At 44.7% G+C, this 15,027-nt stretch overlaps 1 long non-coding RNA gene across 9 annotated transcripts in view; it reads left to right on the top strand.

Moving 5' to 3' along the window:
• The first annotated feature begins 2,592 nt into the window (after nt 1-2,592).
• LOC110259931 (uncharacterized) overlaps nt 2,593-15,027 on the top strand; it is a 563,371-nt gene continuing 550,936 nt past the window's right edge. For 7 of the 9 annotated variants that reach the window (XR_014840784.1, XR_014840783.1, XR_014840785.1 and 4 more), the window contains exons 1-3: nt 3,093-3,257; nt 12,512-12,624; nt 12,743-12,842. This is a non-coding gene — a long non-coding RNA (uncharacterized LOC110259931). Of the gene's footprint in view, nt 2,947-3,033; nt 3,258-12,072; nt 12,245-12,511; nt 12,625-12,742; nt 12,843-15,027 lie in introns of those variants that run through there. The other 2 variants (XR_014840782.1, XR_014840787.1) reach the window with 2 other exon arrangements.

The following is a 15,027-nucleotide window of genomic DNA, read 5'->3' on the forward strand; positions in this document are numbered from 1 at the left end:
GTTCAGACCAAAGGGATGAGTTTGAGGACCAACCTTCTGCTGATTTGACCTAGTTTGACCTTATAGGGTCAAGTATACTCTTACCAGATACCAAGGAGGTGCTACTAGAAAAGGAGGAGCTACTGGAGTTCCCGCTCTGGCACAGCAGATCCATAAGGACAAAGGTCAATCCCTGGCCTTGCTCAGTGGGTTAAGGATCTGGCAGTGCTGTGAGCTGTGGTGTAGGCCAGCAGCTATAGCTATAGCTCCAACTCTACCCCTAGCCTGGGAACCTCCGTATGCCATGGGTGTGGCCCTGAAAAGGAAAAAAAAAAAAAGAAAAGAAAAGGAGGAGCTACTAAGAAAGAGGAAGAGGTGGCCTTTTCCTACCCTCACTCCCCTTGGATTATAAAATTGTAGCCCACCTCATCCTTAGGGCAGTGCCTGCTTGCCTGCCCGCTTGCCTCTCTCACAAACACTTTATCTTAATTAATTTCTTGCTTATCACTTTGTCTCTCACTGAATTCCTTCTGTGCTGAGTCACAAAGAACCTGAACCTCTGTAAGTCCAGACATCAGGTGAGTGATTCTAATTTAAGAACCATGGGTTCAAGTCCCAATTTGGGTTTAGGCTGAGTTCAAGCCATAAGTGCTGTCAGTTTCATATCCTTTTATAATAAATCTGAAACTGACAGCACTTATGACTTGAACCTAGCCAGAACCCAGACTGGGACTTGAACTCATTTTTTTTTGGGGGGGGGGTCTTTTTACGGCTGCACCTGTGGCATATGGAGGTTCCCAGCCTAGGGGCCTAATCTGAGCTGTAACTGCTGGCCTACACCACAGCCACAGCAATGCCAGATCTGAGCCACGACTTTGACCTACATCATAGCTCACGACAACACTGGATTCTTAACCCACGGAGCCAGGCCAGGGATCAAACCTGCATCCTCGTGGATACTAGTCAGATTCATTTCTGCTGAGCCACGACGGGAACTCCGGACCCATGGTTTTTTAAGTTAGAATTATTGTGCCATAAAAGAACAGAGACCACCACAACACAGGAAAAAACAAATTAGGAGTCTTTATTACTGGCAAGGGCCACACACTGCCTAAAAGTGGCATGCATGTGAAGCCCCGAACAAAGAAACAGACCACGTTTATAAAGGCAAACTTACATCCAGGTTGGGAGGGGGTGTGCATGCATAAGCAGGGGTGCGAAAGCGAATTGGTGGTCAAATTACTTCAACCCTTAACTAGGAATAGTGTTTCGGTTAACAATAATGATTTATAGTAAGGGCCGTATTTTCTGACTTTCAAGCAGGCATCTTCTGCCAGCACCAAAGAGGTAATTAGATGGGTAACCTTGTAGCATCTGCAGTCCTCCTTATCAGCTAACTTTGTTCTTCTAAGGAAGGGGGCTGCAGCTGGGGACTTAGGTGCCGGGTTGATTACATTACACCGGCGCTGTGGAATGTTAATGAGGCCCAGGCAAATGTCTTTCATAATCACTCACCTGGTGTCTGATTTGATGAGGTCCAGGTTTTTGCTGTTGTTGTTTTGTTTAGTTTCAGCACAGAAGGAATAAAGTGAGAGACAAAAGTGATAGGCAAGAAATAGATTGGTTAAGATAGGACACTTGTGAGAGATACAAGCAGGCGGGCAAAGAAGCTCTGCCCTGAGTATTAGGTGGGCTACATTTTTATAATCCAAGGAGTGTAGGGAAGGGGAAAAGACCACTTTTTTCCTCATTCTTCCAGTAGACATCAGGCTCGCATCATTAGCTCCTTCTTCATATCCAGTAAGAGAGTATTTGACCCTACGAGGTCAAACTAGGACTGTCATGGTGCTTATTCAAATCAGTAACAGATGCTAAAATATGTTCAATTATCTCAGGTTTCCATATAATGAGGATCTCCTACTTTGGAATGTCATCTTTCTCAGACATTCTTGTGCTTGGTCCTCAGGATCATTATCTTGGTGAACCTGAATGCAGACCTAATTTTATCTTTCACTTAATGACCTGAGGCATATCTCATGCTTTTATTTATGGTTATAGTTAAGCAAGCATGCTTCATTTTGACAGCTTAAGTGATTATCAAGTGATAGCAGTCTCCCAAAGTGCTTTAGGCTCCCCTCTTTATCTGTGGTCCCTTTCTGGGACTTTTACAACTATCTATGTAACCATCCATCCTTATCAAGCTGATAATCTTACTGGGAGAGGGATGGGCCTCCTTCCAGGGTCTGAGAGTGGGCCCTTGTCGACCACTCTGAAATGCATTGTTCGAGGAGACACACAGGCTGACAAAGCAAAAGATTTTATTGAAATGGGGGCTCAAGCCAAGAGCAGCAGGCTAAGTGCTGCCAAAACTCAGCCTCTGTCCACTGCTGCCAAATAGAAATGCAAAGACAGAGTTTTGGGTGAAGGATAAAAAAATAGCTTTATTGCTTTGCCAGACAAAGGAGGCCACAGCAGGCTAATGCCCTCAAGACTGTGCCCTCCCTTGGGAGAGATTAGGAAGTGGTTTTATAGTTTAGGAGTGGAAAGATAAGGCTCAGGGTAGATGTAAGCTTGCATTCTTCTTCAAATTCGGTGTTTAGCAGCCCCAGGATTGGTTCTGATGGTCTTCCTCTCAGGTTTTCGTTTGTTGGGGGTTTGCTGCAGAAAAACTCAGAGATATTGTTACATATATTCCTTCCAGAGGAATCAGGACCCTGCCCCATGGCTGCAGTGCTGTTTATTGACCATTCCTCCTTGGTCTCTGCATCCCTTCCCTGATCAGCAACCATTTGAACCTGGCCTTTGGAGCTCTGGGAAGTTCATGGAAGCTGAAGCTTATTCCCCCCAAATAAGAAACAGGGGCCATAAAAAGGCTGGTGCCCAAGAGCCCCACAGAGCCCAGCTCTGTTGCAAGAGGGAGCCCAGGAAGGCGGCTCTGCCAGGAGGCTGGCAGTCTCAGGTTTTATGGTAATAAGGTTGGTTTCCGGGTTGTTTTCGGCCAATCATCTTGCTCCTGCCCATATATGGTCCCACAAGCGACCTTTCTCGCTGCAGGTGCTTCTCTCAGTCCTGGGGGTTTCCAGCGCAGGGGCTTCTGGGAGGCCAGCGGGATTATTATGGGCTGGCGCTTCTTCCCCGCTCTGCCCCCTCGGTCCCGCTCGGGCGCCAGCCTGTCCGCGCCAGGTTCCTTACCCGGACCTCCTGTGGTGAGACAACCCCTGGAAGCGGTTATTATCTGGCCGGGCAGCCCCTTCAGCCCACAGCTCCCCAACAATCGAGTAAGTAAACTGTTTCTCAGTTCTTTGAGTCGCTCTAGCAAATTAATTGGGCTGGTCGTCGGAAGCACAGGTGGGCTTGAGACGGGCGTCTGAGGTAGAGGTGGGTCTGGTGGGACGGAGCGCATCCCTGTGTCAGGACTGAGGTGACTGGAGCCGAGTTCTGGGACACCTTGTTGGTGTCTGAGAATTGCTTGCTGTTGTGGGGAAGCCCCCCCACGAAATGGGGTCCAGGGACCCAAGAGAGTAGTACACACTTTTAGGAACTGGTTATGGTGATGCTTGCTGCTATCACAAAAGAAAAACATAAATGTTGGTGCCTTATTAAAAATAATTTCTAGCTGACATGGCAGGGGTTTGCAGGGGGTCCGGTGGCCTTCCTGGTGGTGAATTGGGGAGCAGCCTCCTCCTGTCTTGTGTTCCTCCCTTTCCTAGGGCTTCGGGCCCCCCCGTCCACTTTTTTTTGTCTTTATAATTTTTTTTTTTTTTAATTGAAGGGCCACACCTGCAGCTTATTTGGTAGTTCCCAGGGTAGGGGACGAATCAGAGCTGCAGCCGCCGGCCTACGCCACAGCCACAGCAACGCGGAATTTGCACCATAGTTCATGGCAATGCCAGATCCCTGACCCACTGAAGGAGGCCAGGGAACGAACCTGCGTCCTCATAGATACTAGTCCAGTTCGTTACTTCTGAGCCACAACGGACACTCCTCCGCTTTGGTTTTCATTCCCTTAGCAAGAACTAGCTATAGAGGCCAACCTAGACCCAACGCAGGCTGGGAAATGTAGTCCATGGCCAGACAGCTCCTCCCTAGCAACAAAAGGTCCAGGGATGATGGAGTTCCCCTACTGGTGCACTTGAAAGGAGTCTGACTAGGAACCATGAGGTTGTGGGTTCCATCCCTGGCCTTGCTCGGAGGGTTAAGGATCCAGCGTTGCCGTGAGCTGTGGTGTAGCTTCCAGACACAGCTCAGATCTGGTGTTGCTGTGGCTGTGGTATAGGCCGGCAGCTGTAGCTCTGATTAGACCTCTAGCCTGGGACCCTCCATATGCTGCAGGTGTGGCCCTAAAAGGACAAAAGACAAAATAAAGGAAAATAAAATAAATAAAGGTCCAGGGATGTTTGTGAGGCTGCCTCTTCAGCAGCAGTTTGTCACCCCAACAGAAAGTACTTTGACTCTCCTTGGTGGACTTCACCTTCTGCCTTTTTCAGCCATGTGATTTCAAATGAGGTCCTCTCAATTTCTAGCGTGGCTCCATGTAAGCCAACGAGCCAGTCACATACCACTGGCCACAGTGAGGGGGTTAGAGGTGGGCACATCACATAATTCAGAGCATCAGGAAAGTGGATCCTCAGACTTGGGCTAATGTTGTCAGACACCCCCCACCCTGCTTTTATTTTTGTGTGAATTTGTGAAGTCAGGAACAGCTCCTGTCATTTTGCTACCATGAGAAAGCCAACTCACAGGTGTGAAGGTGTGTGAGTAAATGTGAGGAGAGGGTGGGAAGGAGGATCAGGACCACTGTGTGGAGCCAGAGCTTGAAGCCAGCATTTGGAAAGCAGACCCTCTAAAACATACAGAAATCAGATTCTTGGTGATCTTAATCTTTTTTTTTTTTTTCCCCTCAGTAAGGTCTTTGCATTTTAATTGACTTTAATGATTATTGCTCATCTGCAAAGATTAATACTGCATCCATTAAAAATCATTCAATGCACAATAAACTTGTTCCTCCCAAGTTGCTCTCCACACGCTCCCTTTGATGCCAGACATTTTTCCACAGTGTCCTTTGTTACATGGCTGACAGAGATGGAGCCCCTACCTAGTATTCCTGTGGACACAGTAATAGATATGGGATCAGGGGGCAGGCCAAGGGCAGCAGCAGCAGGACCTGGGCCCATTCCCTCTAGCAGAACTGATGGGATGGATACCACTCTCAGCCAGGTTACCTCTCCTAAAGGATGTGCTGTTCTGATTGGCTGGTTAAATGCCCTGGGAAAAGGGACTTGAACTGTTAGCATCTATAGAGAAGAACACGTGGTCATACTGGCAAGGAGTGGGAAGGGGCTGGGTGGGGAGAAACAGGAGAGGGAATGGAAAAAAGTTTTGCCGAGATCACAGTCCCCAGCTAGGAAGTCACAGGGTGAAAGCTTTCCTTTTTATATTCTGTTTTTTAATTATTTGTCTTTGTTGGTGATGTTATTCTTGAGGCTGTACTATGCCTTACCTGCAGCTTACTCTATTTCTTAAACTCTCAGTTATGTTAGCCAATTAATTCCCATTACTGTTAAGGCAGTTTCATTTGGGTTCTTTATTGTGATGGAAAAGGTACTAACCAGTATGGACCATTTGGTTGTGTACCAGTTAAGTCTGGCAAAAGCATGAAGGTGACGCTCCATAATTTTTCAGTGTTTTCACAGAAGACATTTTAGTAGTTTTTACACAGTTGAAATCGTGCTGCATATTTAATTTAATCCTGCTTTTTTTTTCTTCTTAACATGATTTGTAAGCATCTCTCCACGTCATGAAATACTTAATGTAAAGCATCATTTAAAATGGATTTATATTCTAGTTGGTTACCATTGCCTAATTTGGGGGCATTTATTTGCTTTTTTTGGCCTCCTTGATATATATATTTTTTTCTTTAGGATACATTCCTAGAGTTACTTGGCCAAAGGTAGAGCTGGAAAGAACTTGATAACAGTTGCCAAATAATTTCCTGCAAAATTCAGGCCAATCCCATTTCCTCCAGCAATGGGCTGGCATCATGGCTCACCGTGGCCTCACTGGACCCTGGTCACCATAGAAGCATCTCGGATATCTTTGTTAATGCCACAGGCTAAAAGTGGGTCTTTGTTTCACTTGGCTTGATTTTACATAACTTTGAAGTTTTCTTTTTTTTTCCCCCCTTTTTAATGTATCTCTTAACCTAGTGTTTAATATGCTTTTGAGCCTCAGACACTGGACGCATTTGACCTCTGACTCTTGACTGCTGACATTTGCTCTGCCTTCACAGTCAGCTTCCAGACGTGGCTCTGAGTGACACAGACCAGGATTTCTCAATATTGGCACAAGTGACATTGAACTAGTGATGTATATCTATGTACAGATATATAGATATAGATGTATCTGTATGTGTTTATATTGATAGATAGATATCTCTGTATTATGTATACTTAAAATTTTTTCTGCATATTTTGTTTTGACATCTTTCTTTCTGACAGGGCACTGCCTCTCCTGGGCTAACTAATTTTTAGAGGTGACAAAGGGCGAAGTAGAAAGCATGCCTCTGATGTGCAAACTAAGCAATCCAGAGCCACACCCCCTCTATTTGGCTCTAACATCCCAGGAGACAATCATCCAAGGGCCAGGTACTGGGCCACCAGACCACACTGAAGCCCACAGGAATTTTTCAGAGTAAGCTTTTTACCCTTTCCTGCCTTGCTTTTCCTCGGAAACTCCAGTAATGGCTGTGGCCTAAGCAGTCCTGGCTCTCCTGTCTTTTACCTCCTGACCCCAACCCAATGTTTTCCCTGTGACCCTGTGTCATGTACATTGACCCCCCCCCCCCAAACATGTGCATATAATCATCCCTCAGTATCTGCATATCAGGGTTCCAGGACTCCCAAGGATGTCAGAATCTAAGGATGCTCAAGTTCCTTGTATAAAATGACCCTCCCTATTCGAGGGTCCCTCATCCGTGGATTCAACCAAATGCGTTCTGGTTCCACTAGGGTTGGCTGAATCTGCAGATGCAGAGATAGGGTTTCAGAAGTCGGAGTGTATAATAAGCTTTGTTCTCCTACCAGCATCACCTGTTTCTCTCCCAACATCTCCCAGCCCCGCCATCCTATGAACAAAAAGTTTAAATCGTTTTAACAACCCACTATCTATCTGTCCTGCTGGTTCATCCTCTCCGTTGAACTGTGCCTAATACAACAGATTTGAAATCTATTTCAAAGTTTGGGCCAAGAGGTGCTGCTGATGGTCTGAATGAAGGGGTGCCAGTTAACCTTTGGCCCACACAATGATGCCCCGATCATGCTCTTCCAACTTGAAAGAGCGAAGCTTTTGCCAAAGTCAGGCTTGGGCAGCGCACCTTGCCCGCTTCTAAGTGGTCTCATCCTGTGCCTTTGACATTCTTCCCCAGAACAGAATTCACCTCCTCAGACCTCCTGTACTGATGTTCCTTACAGAACTTCCCTGATTCCCTGGCCAGGCTTCATTAGCAGCATTTTCAGCGCAAAACCTGCTGGAACCCTTTGCAGAACTCCCGGAAATTAGAAAGTGAACGTATTCACTGCTGAGGATTCCAGCTCCCAAGTATCTCTGAAGGACATTTTTCATTCCTTTCACTTGCGTCCATCATCTTCCTCTTGTGCTTAAAGGGCTGAGGGTGGTGGAGGGTGGGCTCTGAGCTGTGTTCAGAAGAGCCGCCCCGGTTGCGAGAGACTGATGGTTCTGAATCAGAATTTCCATATGGATGGAGGAATGAGAGATCTTCTTGGAAGCCTTTCAAAGGTGTATGGCAGCCGCATCGTTGATCTCAGGGGAAGGACCTTTCCTGCTTGTGCACGATTCATGGGGAGACTGCTCAGCTAACCACAGATCTTCCCTGAAATTTCTAGATGTGATTGAAAAAATCCCTGCTCTGTGTGGGCAAAGAGGCATCAGGGGAGTGGAAAATTGGGGCGAATGCCCCCACTGGGACCCAGGAGAGGGTCTGTGGTTTCAGATTCTTTTGAGCAGAGAGTGATTCTAGACTGCAGACACAAAAAAGTTTAAAAAAAGGAGCCAAGCTCATTTAGAGTCGGCTCATGATCCGGTTCTCTTTTCCTACTATGGAGGCTAAAAGGGGAGGCCTTTCCCTATGGCTCTTGCCCCTATTCAAGGCTTTTCTTTTTTTTTTTTTTTAATAATTTTTTTATTTTCCCACTGTACAGCAAGGGGGTCAGGTTATCCTTACATGTATACATTACAATTACATTTTTCCAGAGTTCCCGTCGTGGCGCAGTGGTTAACGAATCCGACTAGGAACCATGAGGTTGTGGGTTCAGTCCCTGCCCTTGCTCAGTGGGTTAACGATCCGGCGTTGCCGTAAGCTGTGGTGTAGGTTGCAGACGCGGCTCGGATCCCGCGTTGCTGCGGCTCTGGCGTAGGCCGGTGGCTACGGCTCCGATTCAACCCCTAGCCTGGGAACCTCCATATGCCGCGGGAGCGGCCCAAGAAATAGCAACAACAACAACAACAACAACAACAACAACAAAAGACAAAAAAACAAAAACAAAAACAAAACAAAAAAATTACATTTTCCCCCCACCCTTTCTTCTGTTGCAACATGAGTATCTAGACATAGTTCTCAATGCTATTCAGCAGGATCTCCTTGTAAATCTATTCTAAGTTGTGTCTGATAAGCCCAAGCTCCCGATCCCTCCCACTCCGTCCCCCTCCCATCAGGCAGCCACAAGTCTTTTCTCCAAGTCCATGATTTTCTTTTCTGAGGAGATGTTCATTTGTGCTGGATATTAGATTCCAGTTATAAGTGATATCATATGGTATTTGTCTTTGTCTTTCTGGCTCATTTCACTCAGGATGAGATTCTCTAGTTCCATCCATGTTGCTGCAAATGGCATTAGGTCGTTCTTTTTTATGGCTGAGTAGTATTCCATTGTGTATATATACCACCTCTTCCGAATCCAATCATCTGTCGATGGACATTTGGGTTGTTTCCATGTCCTGGCTATTGTGAATAGTGCTGCAATGAACATGTGGGTGCATGTGTCTCTTTTAAGTAGAGTTTTGTCCGGATAGATGCCCAAGAGTGGGATTGCAGGGTCATATGGAAGTTCTATGTATAGATTTCTAAGGTATCTCCAAACTGTTCTCTATAGTGGCTGTACCAGTTTACATTCCCACCAACAGTGCAGGAGGGTTCCTCAAGGCTTTTCTTGAGGGTCAAAAATAGCAGGGAAGAGGTCTCCTCCATTGTAGAAACTGTATATGCTCATTACAAAATGCACACAGTACAGACATGTGTGTGTACAACACACACACACACATAAATGAAAGAGGAAAAGATAAAAACCTTCCAAAATCCTACTACCTAGAGAGATAAGCATTGCTAACATTTTGATAAATATTCTTCCAGATATTTCTAAATGCATATTCTCTCTCTCTCATACACACACACACACACGCACGTGCATGCACACCCACATAGTTCTATGCAAACAAGATCACATCATGCTTGTTCTCTTATTCTGTAACCTACTTTTTTACTCAACGTTATGCCATGGTCCTCTTTCTGGGTCAACAAATCTAGAAATATCTCATCAATTTTAATAGCTGCTTGAAATTCCACTGAGTGGTTAAAATATGCAATGTTTAACTAGTTCCCTATTGCTGGACATTTAGGTTGATTTCCATGTTTATTGTAGAGAATGTTTGCTGCGAAAATCCCTGTGGTTATATCTTGATCCATATATATAATTTATCGGTCATTTAAGCATCTCTCTTTTTTTTTTAAAGCACTGTACATAATAGTCTTTTGGGGGGGTTCAAGATGAGAAAATAATGTGGCATTTCCGGAGACTTCTGAATCTCCCTAGGAGAGTTCTCAGCATGGAAGTAAGGCCCAAGTCAGTGCTGCCTGGATTTCCCTGATTTTAGGGATCCTGAGGGCACATGCTACATGTCCCACTTCCAGGACTCTCTGTGGCATATTGCATCAGTCTCCTCAGGAGCTAAAACACAGGCACTGGGCATAGGTGGGGACCTGGGGCAAAAAGAAGCTGGAGGAGATATTATCACAGAAATTATCACTGTATATTGAGGCTTGGACTCAATTTAAATGCTTGGAAGGGGGGCAGAGGGAGGCAGGAAATTACAGTAGAGTAAGGTAAGTGCGAAGTACAAGATATGTTGGAAGCACCAAAAAAGCTCACCAGTCTTTGGAAGTCCAGGAAGGCTTCCTGGTGGAAGTCAACTCCACACAGGTGCTCTCAGTGTTTTGAAAATGGTTAGGTGATGGAAATACAGGTAGGGGGTTCAGGCAGAGCATCTTGGGAAGAGAACAAAGTTGTTATTAAGGTTAGGGGGGGAGAAAAAAAGGAGTTCCTGCTATGGCCCAGTGGAAATGAATTCAACTAGGAACCATGAGGTTGCAGGTTCCATCCCTGGCCTTGCTCAATGGGTTAAGGATCCGGTGTTGCCATGAGCTGTGGTGTAGGTCGCAGCCGCAGCTCAGATTCCGTGTTGCTGTGGCTGTGGTGTAGGCCGGTGGCTACAGCTCTGATTTGACCTCTAGCTGGGGAACTTCCATATGCTGTGGGTGTAGCCCTAAAAAAACAAAAATAATAAATAAATAAATAAATAGTGTTAAATGTACTTAAAAAAAAAAAAAATAGGGACTGTGACCCAGGCGAGAAGACGCTTGGGATCTAATAACTTACAGAAACCTTATATTCTCCTGGAGGGTATTTCTTCCCTCTTGGCCTTGGGGAATGAGAAGAGTTTCTCCTGTAACTCAGAAAACAATACCCTGGTGTTTGGTTCTGGAGCCACTGTCACTGTCAGTCACTAAGGGTCTTCATTTTCTTGTGGTCAAAATAATAACTAAAGTACAAGATGGGAAGCAGAACTTGGGCAAGTGAACAAAGGCTGAATTGTTTTGTGATGACTCCTTTTAAAAAAATTTTTAAAAATTAAAGTACAGTTGATTTACAATGTGCCAATTTTCTGCTGTACAGCAAAGTGATCCAGTTATAAATATGTATACATTTCCTTTCTCACGGTGTCTTCCATCTTGGTCTATCCTAAGAGACTGGATATAGTTCCCTGTGCTATACAGTAGGACCTCATTACTTGTCTATTCTAAAAGTAATAGTTTGGTGATGACTCCTGGTTTTAAGTGAGGAGTAGGAAACAGTTTTATAGTTCATCATGGAGCTGAGATTATGAGAAGGTAACTGGGAGAAGAAGTATATGACTAGTTTTTTGCTGTAACCCCCCCCCCCCCAAACTTCAGTGCAAGTCTGCCACACACTTCCTGTTCTTGTGTGTTGGATGCTTTGGGGATAATGAAGCTGTTGAGATGAGTTCACTGTGTAGGAAGAACATGGGCATTCCAAGAGATTTCCAGATACTGCCCACTCTACAGAAGCAGAGAAACATCACAAAGTGTGACTGAGTGAACTTAAGTACCTGCTCTGGAGACTCCTCTGAACTACCAGGGAATGGTCATCAAGTTTGACACAAAAGTGGGATGAGGGTTTGAGCCATTATGTATGACTATTGCAGAGAAGGACAAACCAGAATGCCAAGGGGCTGGCATTTGTGTAACATGGTGAGTGATTTTCAGAGGGTCTTATGGGTCCATTAACCCACATCATCCTTTCAGTAACCCTGAGAGATAGGTTAGTTCTTAAACACATTTTCAGATGTGAAAGCTAAGGCTCTGAGAGGTTTCCCCACCTTCCTGCCATCTTAATTGCTTCCCAGCTGGGTCTCTCCCTTCTGCTCCAACATTTTGCAGCTTGGTTCCCCAGCGCTCCATTAGGGAAAGGGGTGATGAGATTTGATTTGGGATATGAAAGGGTAACTAAAGTAGTTGCAGAAAACCAGGAGGCTGCTAATTTAATTAGTCTCCTTTTGAAGACATCTGATCAGGCCCTTGTCACCACCCAGTTTTTTCGACTCCTGATTGGCTGATGTTTTCAAGTCAAGGAGGAACCTAGAAGGGGAAGGAATTTTATGATGTCAATATGCACTTACGAGGGCTGTAAATTGGCTTTCTTGGGCAACAAGCATTACCTTTTGCAGGTGGGTCTTTGGGACCAACAGACCCAAAGAAACTCTCCTATGAGACTGGAAGTGGCTTCCTCCCACTTAGGCTTCCTCTGGAATCTAAAAGGACGTGGTGCAGCAGTAATGAAGGCATAGTTGCTAAGAGGCCACAGATGTGACTTGTTGAATGAAAAAAAAAGCATAACCAGTAAGTTGAGAATTATGTTGTGTTTGATGGACAAAACTGAGAACTTAAGCCCAGGACATAGCTTCTCAGATGGCTCCGAGGGACTGCTCTGAAGAGGTAAGGGGAGAGCCAGGATATATAGGAGTTTTTGAGACAAAGACCAGATAGAACATCAAAAGATTCCTGTTAATTAAACAAAACCAGACATCTCAAGTTAAGGAATTTAGTGCTTTTCTAGGTATGGGAAGATGCAAGAGTCTGGGCTCACCGGAATCATTCTTTTGATAGGCACCTCGTCTCGGGCCACTTTCCTGTGCTTTCTTACCTTGAGTTTCCTCAGGGTGCACTGTGAGGGGCAGAGAAGCTGGAGAAGAGAGGATGCAGCAGCTGACTGCTTGATGGTAGGCTTTCTGTTTCTATGCTGAGCTCCCTCAGGGCTCACTGTTGGGGCGGCTGTAATGTGATGCTGCAACATCCTTTGTTTGCAGATATGGTGGGCAACATTTTTTTCATCAACAGACCCGGCCAGCTGAAGCTCCTGGGCTGCACTGACGTGATGGGGGCAGCTCTACGACGACAAGAACACAACTGGCTGCGGATCAAATGGCCAAACAATTGTGTGAGTGAAGCCGATCTCTCCTACAGTTTTATTCACTCTCCTTCTGCTTCTTTTGATCCTACCTTGGCAATAACTTTCATATTAGCATCCCTGCTGATAGCTCTTCTCCTTTGCACTTGCTTATTAGTTCAGACTTTAGCATCTTCCATAGGGATTACTGCCATAAGTCCTTAGCTGGTCTCCAGGGCTCCTATTCCTAAAGGTTCTGCATTCTGTAACTGTCCCTCAGACTTTTTTTTTTCTTTTTGCTTTTTAGGGCCATATCTGTGGCATATGGAAGTTCCCAGGCTAGGGGTTGAATCAGAGTTGAGCTGCAGAACTATGCCCCCTTCACAGCAATGCCAGATCTGAGCTGCATCTGCAACCCACACCATAGCTCACAGCAACACTGGATCCTTAACCCACTGAGCGAGGCCAGGGATCGAATCTGCATCCTCATGGATACTAGTCAGGTATGTTACTGCTGAGCCACAATGGGAACTCCCCAGGATCCTTTTTTAAAAAAATTTGAAGTGTAGTTGACTTACAGTGTTTTGTTAATTTCATGAGTATAGCAAAATGATTCAATTTGCTATATACCTGAAATTATACGGAAAATAATCTGTAAAAGAATATATATTTATGGTAGGTTATTGCAAGGTACTGACTATAGTTCCCTGTGCTGTACAGTAGATCTCTGTTGTTTATCTATTTTATGTACAGTAGCATATATGTTAGTCCCTAACTCTTTATTTGTCTCTGTCCTTCCCACCCACCAAGAGTTCTTTAATTGTCTCTTTTAGGGCTTCCCTTGGCTCTAGGGTCATAACGAACACCCTTTAGCTTTGACTAAATCTGTCTCTCCTTTTGTCCCCTGGTTTCTGTCACTCACTTTTCTATTATAAACACCTCCATGATAAGAGCTTTTTATACCAGATTCCAAGTCTAGATTCTAGGGGCAATGAGATGAGCAATAATGGATAGTAACCTTGGCAAATTTTAATAATTTTTTATAGCTTGATATTAACTCATATTAATATGGACCCAGGTACTAATTTCCATTTGAGGTTTATTTTTGAGACCTTCTCTCTGTTGAGCACCAGGACAATTTCTGTGGAAAGATGGGTTAGGCAGCTCTTGCTCAAAGAGGCTTGTAGTACTAGATGATAACTTTTTGTGGAACTTAATACTATTTTTTAAATTGATAACAGCACATCATGGATTTTCTAGTTCTTGAAAATGTCCAACTAGGGTACCTGAAACCACCTCATTTTTGTCAATTTTTTTCTCATAATGCTCAAGTCCCTTCTCAACAGCTGCTATAACTAAGCAAGAAAGGCATTTGAGAAACACTTTCTGGTGAAGGGCAAAGGAAATTGAGTTTTCAATATGGTCAGCTAGTCTTATATTTCACTTATAACAGTTTCTTCAACTTTATTTTAGAGCAACAAGATAAACTTGAATTGTAGTTCTAATAAGGCAAACTTTAAATCATGTTTCATTAAGGTTTAGGGTGGCATGGTATTAAGAGTAATAGAAAATAAGAGGGTCAAGTTTCTGTTTTCGATTTTGCTGTGTTCTGTGAGCTTGGGCTATGTGTCTAGTCTGAAAAGATTCAAGGTTTTGATCTGTAAAATAGGAGAGTGTTCCTAGAATGAGGGACATCAATAAATTTCAACTCAAGTCCTCTACTAATGGCTGCCTGATGTTCTGGGTTGAGAAGAATTCTGAGACTGAACACTGTGATCAATTAGTCATGTTTGGAATTCCCATCGTGGCGCAGTGGTTAACGAATCCAACTAGGAACCATGAGGTTGTGGGTTCGGTCCCTGCCCTTGCTCAGTGGGTTAACGATCCGGCGTTGCCGTGAGCTATGGTGTAGGTTGCAGATGTGGCTCGGATCCTGCGTTGCTGTGGCTCTGGCGTAGGCCAGTGGCTACAGCTCCGATTCGACCCCTAGCCTGGGAACCTCCATATGCCGCGGGAGCGGCCGAAGAAATAGCAAAAAGACAAAAAAAAAAAAAAAATTAGTCATGTTTGTCATGATTGCAGCATTGGGAGAAGTGGGACGAGTGCCATGCATTTTGTGTCTTTCCCATATGATCTTTAAGTTGCTTTTTCAGCATATAAAAGTCTTGCTGCTCTTCCTTAAAAATAATGAAAGCTCAGGCACCCCGTTAAGCTATCTCTAATGTGGTGTTTGCCA

Source organism: Sus scrofa, chromosome 3 (assembly GCF_054392235.1).
Source record: "Sus scrofa isolate SSC_HxYL_T2T_F1_AM1 chromosome 3, Sscrofa_HxYL_maternal_Yorkshire_Landrace_v2.0, whole genome shotgun sequence".
In the NCBI taxonomy this organism is placed as follows: Eukaryota; Metazoa; Chordata; class Mammalia; order Artiodactyla; family Suidae; genus Sus; species Sus scrofa.